Below are 6,000 nucleotides of genomic sequence, written 5' to 3' on the forward strand. Positions count from 1 at the left end.
TTTAAAAATCTAGAATGCAGGCCATCAGATCCTTGTACTTCTTTCAGTTTTGTATACTGTATTCACTGCTCACAATGCAGTCTCTCCTCTACACTGGGGAGACCAAATGCAGATTGGGTGACTGCTTTGCAGAACACCTCCGCTTAGTCTGCAAGTATGACCCCGAGCTTCCGGTTGCTTGCCATTTTAATTCACCACCCTGCTCTCACGGCCGTATTTCTGTCTTTGGCCTGCTGCAATGTTCCAGTGAAGCTCAATGCAAATTCAAGGAACAGCACTTTATCTTCTGTTTAGGCACTCTACAGCCCTCTGCACTCAACATTAAGTTCAACAACTTCAGATTATGATCATTATTTTGATTGATTTTTTACCATGTACCAATGATAAACTTGTTTTCCATGTTTTTGCTTTCGGACAGAGCTGTTTGTTGTTCTGCCATTAAAACTTTCTCTGGACAAATGCTTTGTCTTTTACTACATCTATTACTACTCCCAGGCCAGAGGCTAGGAATCCTGCGGCGAGTAACTCACCTCCTGACTCCCCAAAGCCTGTCCACCATCTACAAGGAACAAGTCAGGAGTGTGATGGAATACGTTCCACTTGTCTGGATGGGTGCAGCTCCAACAACACTCAAGAAGCTCAACACCATCCAGAACAAATCAGCCTGCTTGATTGGCACACCATCCACAAACATTCACTCCCTCTACCACGGACGCACAGTGGCAGCAGTGTGTACCATCTGCAAGATGCACTGCAGCAACGCACCAAGGCTCCTTAGACAGCACCTTCCAAACCCGCGACCTCTACCACCTCGAAGGACAAGAGCAGCAAATGCATGGGAACATCATCACCTGCAAGTTCCCATCCAAGTCACACACCATCCTGACTTGGAACTATATTGCCGTTCCTTCACTGTCGCTGGGTCAAAATCCTGGAACTCCCTTCCTAACAGCACTGTGGGTGTACCTACCTCACCTGGGCTGCAGCGGTTCAAGAAGGCAGCTCACCACCACCTTCTCAAGGGCAGTTAGGGATGGGCAATAAATGCTGGCCTAGCCAGCGACGCCCACATCCCATGAATGAATTAAAAATAAACTCACTTTGCCTTTTGTTCCATGACGTCTTTGACATGTAATCTCTCCTGCCCTCTGCTGTATCACAAACCTTCCCTTTTGTTCTACTTCACCCCCTCCCCCCTTTCACTTGCTCAATTTCTAACTTTTGCCAATTCTGATGAAAGGTCACAGACCTGAAACATTAACTCTGTTTCTTTCTCCATAGATTTTGCCAGACCTGTACCTTGCCCGTGTGGAACTAAATTGGACCATCTTCTAGCAAAGAGCCAGCACAGGCATGATGGGCTGAATGGTCCCCTTCTGTGCTGTAAGATCCTATGATTCGATGTATTTTCGGGTTTTCAAAGTATAATGTAAGCACACAAGTTAAAACAAAAGGAGGCTCTGGGACTCGAGATCTTTAAAATGCTAATAACCTAGCATTGAAGTGTTTCCCCATTGACTCTAAGTTATCAGTAATTTAGCAGACTATCTCAACAATCAAAAAGCAGCTCATGAAAACATATGGTTTGGGATCATGACAGAGGTTAAAATGTAAAAATTCTGGAACAGGAACTGAACCCCGAACCAATGGTGAACCCGCCACGTCCAGTTTTAATGGAGGTGTGATGAGGGACAGTGACCAATCCACTTGTAGAAAACTGTTTGGTCATTTAAATATTATAATGAGGTCATGTGCCTTCATTTCCCAGTCATTCTATTTTAACCACAGGCAGCCGGGTTTCCCAGGCCTTGGGAAACTCAGCAGCTTAAAAGAGGCGAAAAGGGTTGAATCTATGAGATAAGTGCCTTTAAAGCACTGCTTGTGGGCCAGAAGGAGCATGAGTGCTTCCTCCAGCACCAACAAGCGACCCAGTTAACATCACCCACCCAACCCCACCCTACAATCTGTCTGCTTCCCCCCACCCCAAACACCATGGGACTCCTCCTGCTATCACCCGGCCCCCCATCGAGATCAGGACCCACCCCATGATCAAGGCCCCTACCCTGTGATCCAGACCCTGAAACCCATTCACCTCCCAACCCGATTTTCTCAGTCCCCCAATACAACCCACCAGCTCTCGTAGGCTTTAGCCCTATGAAGCATGCTTCTTACCTAGTAGGCCTCCAGCCTGTCAATCAAGTTGCTTTGGGCAGAAACCCCACTGAAAAAAAATGTAAATCAGCAACTCTACAATTAAATTCTGCAGGACATTTGTGAAACCTGTTCTTCTGGGTTTTCCCATCTCACAACAGCACTCCTCCCCCTACCCTGCCCCGCGTACGGAACTTGGCTCGAGGCTAAAATCCAGGCCATTATGTTGCAAAGCATTTGATCTTCTTTCTGGATACATACCAAAAGATAAAACACAGCCAGAGGCAGTGAGGCAAGTTTTCTTTAAAACTGATTACTGCAATGCAGTCAGGCAGAAATGTCTATGAAATGGCTAGTGTGCAGGACAGATTAGTCAAAAATTATCATGTTTATGTCAAATAACAACCCACTGATGTGAGGAAGCATGCTGGCTTCTTTATTTTATATTATTTCATGGAGATAAGTTGCACTGTTTGAATTGAAATTAGTCCAATTATTACTGCTACACTGTATGTTGTTCTTAGTGTGAAATAAAGCACTCATCGATTCATGCCAAGCATCATTTCACTAAGAATTGTTTGCTCGGTCTGCCTTCAAAAGAGAATGAAGAGGCACCCATGCAAAAGACACAAATATCTGGCCCAGATCTCTAGGGTATGATATTGTTACATCCCTGGGATAAAATTAAAAATGCACACAACGCTTGCGTGAGTGGTTGATGCCAGTGAACCAGAGAAGGCAACAAATAAACCCAAATTCATAACATCAGCTTAAGGTAGCAAATTCCCTCTCCCAAGTTCCCTCTCCCAAATCTTACAATTCATATAATGTCACAGTATCCAAATCTCTCAAATGTTCAGCTTCCCGTTTAGCCATTAGTCTACATATAACCTATGACAGGGCTAAATTGTGGCGAGTCGAAGAGACTTAGTAGTTGGCAGGAAAAAAGACAGAGGCGCAAGGGGAGAGCCAACTGTGCAACAGCCCCAACAAACAAATTTCTCTGCAGCACCTGTGGAAGAGCCTGTCACTCCAGAATTGGCCTTTATAGCCACTCCAGGCGCTGCTTCACAAACCACTGACCACCTCCAGGCGCATATCCATTGTCTCTCGAGATAAGGAGGCCCAAAAGAAAAAGAAAGAAAAAAGAACCTAATGTACAAGCTGTTTATCTACACGCAGTCTGAGCTTTAGAAAGGAATTAAAGTACCGAGAAAATTATTGCTTTTCTCAACAAAAAACAGTTAAAATTTTGTGGAACTATAATACTCCAGATATCTCGACAAACAAATGTTAATCTGCTCCAGCAGCCTCTGGGAGCAGACAGGAACAGAACCACCTTGATGAGCAGTTCATTCCCTTAGACGTGTAACTGAACTCAAATTCACCCACGGCGTTATTTGTGGAACATCAATTTTTTGTTAATTTTCGAAAGCTGAAAGGCACGAATAAGTGATTCTTTGAGCCTTGGAGCCATTGGATGCAGCTGCCTTGTTGCCTCACTGGTAATTATGTTCCTGCTCTTGGACAAGGGGATGCCATCTGACTTCTTCTAAGCTATTGGGAAGCTTTCTCTGATATGTAGCACGTTACTGGAGAGTGAACATCTATATATATGTTTGTTTCCCTGAACCAGCCAAAAGACCATCATGAACAAAGGGCAAAGCAGTCCTTTCTTAAAAAAAAATAACTCAGGCCGTCCACACAAGAAGTGGTCATTTATGGTGCAGTTGTACGACTTCAGTGAAAGATTATATTTACTCTCTGTTCTTAGGCTGTACAATGTCAGATTGTCTCATTACAGTAAAAATATATCAGCACTAATTTAAGAGACTAAAAATTATACAGCCTAATTTGTAACCTTTGACCTTTAGCAGATGGCCAGTGAGGGAAGGGGGCAGCATCATAAGGTCAGAAGTGGGGATGTTCACTGATGATTGCACAGTGTTCAGTACCATTTCCGACTCCTCAGATACTGAAGCAGTCCATGCCCGAATGCAACAAGACCTGGACACTATTCAAGCTTGGATAATGAGTGGAAAGTGACATTCATGCCACATAAGTGCAAGGCACTGACCATCTCCAACAAGAGAGAATATAACCATCTCCCCTTGACGTTCAACGGCATTACCATCACTGAATACCCCACTAACATCCTGGGGGTTACCATTGACTAGAAACTTAACTGGACCAGCCATATAAATACTGTGGTTACAAAAGCAGTTCAGAGGCTGGGAATTCTCCTGACTCCTCAAAGCCTGTCCACCATCTACAAGGCACAAGTCAGGAGTTTGATGGAATGCTCTCCACTAGCATTGATGAGTGCAGCTCCAAAACTCAAGAAGCTCGACACCACTCAGGACAAAGCAGCCAGCTTGATGGACACCCCATCCCCACCTTAAACATTCACTCTCTCCATCACCAGCACACAGTGGCAGCAGTGTGTACCATCTACAAAATGCACTGCAGCAACTCACCAAATCTCCTTCAACAGCACCTTCCAAACCTCTGGCCTCTACCACCTAGAAGGACAAGTGCAGATGATGTATGGGAACATCATCAGCTGCAAGCTCCCCTCCAAGTAACACACCATCCTTACTTGGAATTACATCACTGTTCCTTCACTTTCGTTGGTTCAAAGACCTGGAACTTCCTTTAGCACAGTGTGTGTACCTACACCACATGGACTGCAGCAGTTCAAGCAGGCAACATGTTCTCAAGGGCAATTAGGGATGGGCAACAAATGCTGGCCTTGCCAGTAATGCTCACATCCCATGAATGAATAATAATAAATTCTCTATTCCTGCTCATTGTCCTATACGTTTTCTTAGTGACTTCACTTACCCATTTTAAATTTCTAGCTCTACTCTTCATTGGAAATAAAAACTGGGAGAGATGTAAATCACTGGAACATCTGTTTTCTCACATCTGGTCTGACTACTGAAGTCCCTGTTCAGTCAGCTGCCACGAACTGTAGGTAAACAGATGTTCCAGTGATTCATGGACCTGAAGAGTAGCCAGCCAAAGAAAGTTACTTTGAATGATTTAACATTGCACACAGCATTAAAACAGTTTACATGACCACAAAGAGAGCATCAAGCAATACATATGACCTTAAACCAAAGAATCAACAATAAGGCAGCAGAGCGATCGGCTCTCATAAGCCACTTGAAATCATAGAATAGAATCACAGAATGGCTACAATGCAGAAGCAGGTCATTCAGCCTATCCTGTTTTTAGCTCCCCCTCAGTGAATCCTTGTTCATTGTTCTCTAATTGTAAGACAAAGAAATCAACCAGACAGGTTTTCTTAGATTTAAACAAGAAAGGTGTAAGTGTATTAACCTTAAAACTCTAATTCAGTAAAAACTACTATGAATATACGACAGGACCACACTAGCATGCATACGCGATAAACACACACGCAGGTAGAGACAGAAAAGTAGCAAGAATAAGGGGGAAAGTTTGAAGCAATAGCTGGGGTTTATTTACTGTCCTTTGAGTTCGATGTAAAGTCTTTGATTGCAGGTAACTCTTGCCATTTCGTTGGGGCCCAGTGCATGCTTTCAAACTTGTTTCGATGTAGGAGTCTTCTCTCTTGAGGTTTAAGTGACTTCAGTGGATCTGGAAAGTGATGAGAGAGAGAGAGAGCCAGGCAGGAACGAGGCTTTATCTTCAAATACAGTTGCAGTCTGACCCAAATTGTTATGTGAGCAGCACAAAACCAAACCTGGGCCAGCAGATTAGTCATGTGAGTAGTTGTTTAATAAACTCCCCTGCACTTTTGTGGATTCCTTTCATCTTAGTAGACACACACAGTGGGGTGGGAGTGTGTGTGTGTTGGGGGGG

At 44.0% G+C, this 6,000-nt stretch overlaps 1 long non-coding RNA gene across 1 annotated transcript in view; it reads left to right on the forward strand.

Annotated features, from left to right (window-relative positions):
- LOC137380003 (uncharacterized) overlaps positions 1-2,636 on the forward strand; it is a 148,118-nt gene extending 145,482 nt beyond the window's left edge. Inside the window, exon 3 of the long non-coding RNA XR_010976945.1 lies at positions 1,282-2,636. This is a non-coding gene — a long non-coding RNA (uncharacterized lncRNA). The remainder of the gene's footprint in view (positions 1-1,281) is intronic.
- The last annotated feature ends 3,364 nt before the right edge of the window (positions 2,637-6,000 follow it).

The sequence above is a fragment of the Heterodontus francisci genome, chromosome 19, assembly GCF_036365525.1.
Source record: "Heterodontus francisci isolate sHetFra1 chromosome 19, sHetFra1.hap1, whole genome shotgun sequence".
NCBI classification, from domain to species: domain Eukaryota; kingdom Metazoa; phylum Chordata; class Chondrichthyes; order Heterodontiformes; family Heterodontidae; genus Heterodontus; species Heterodontus francisci.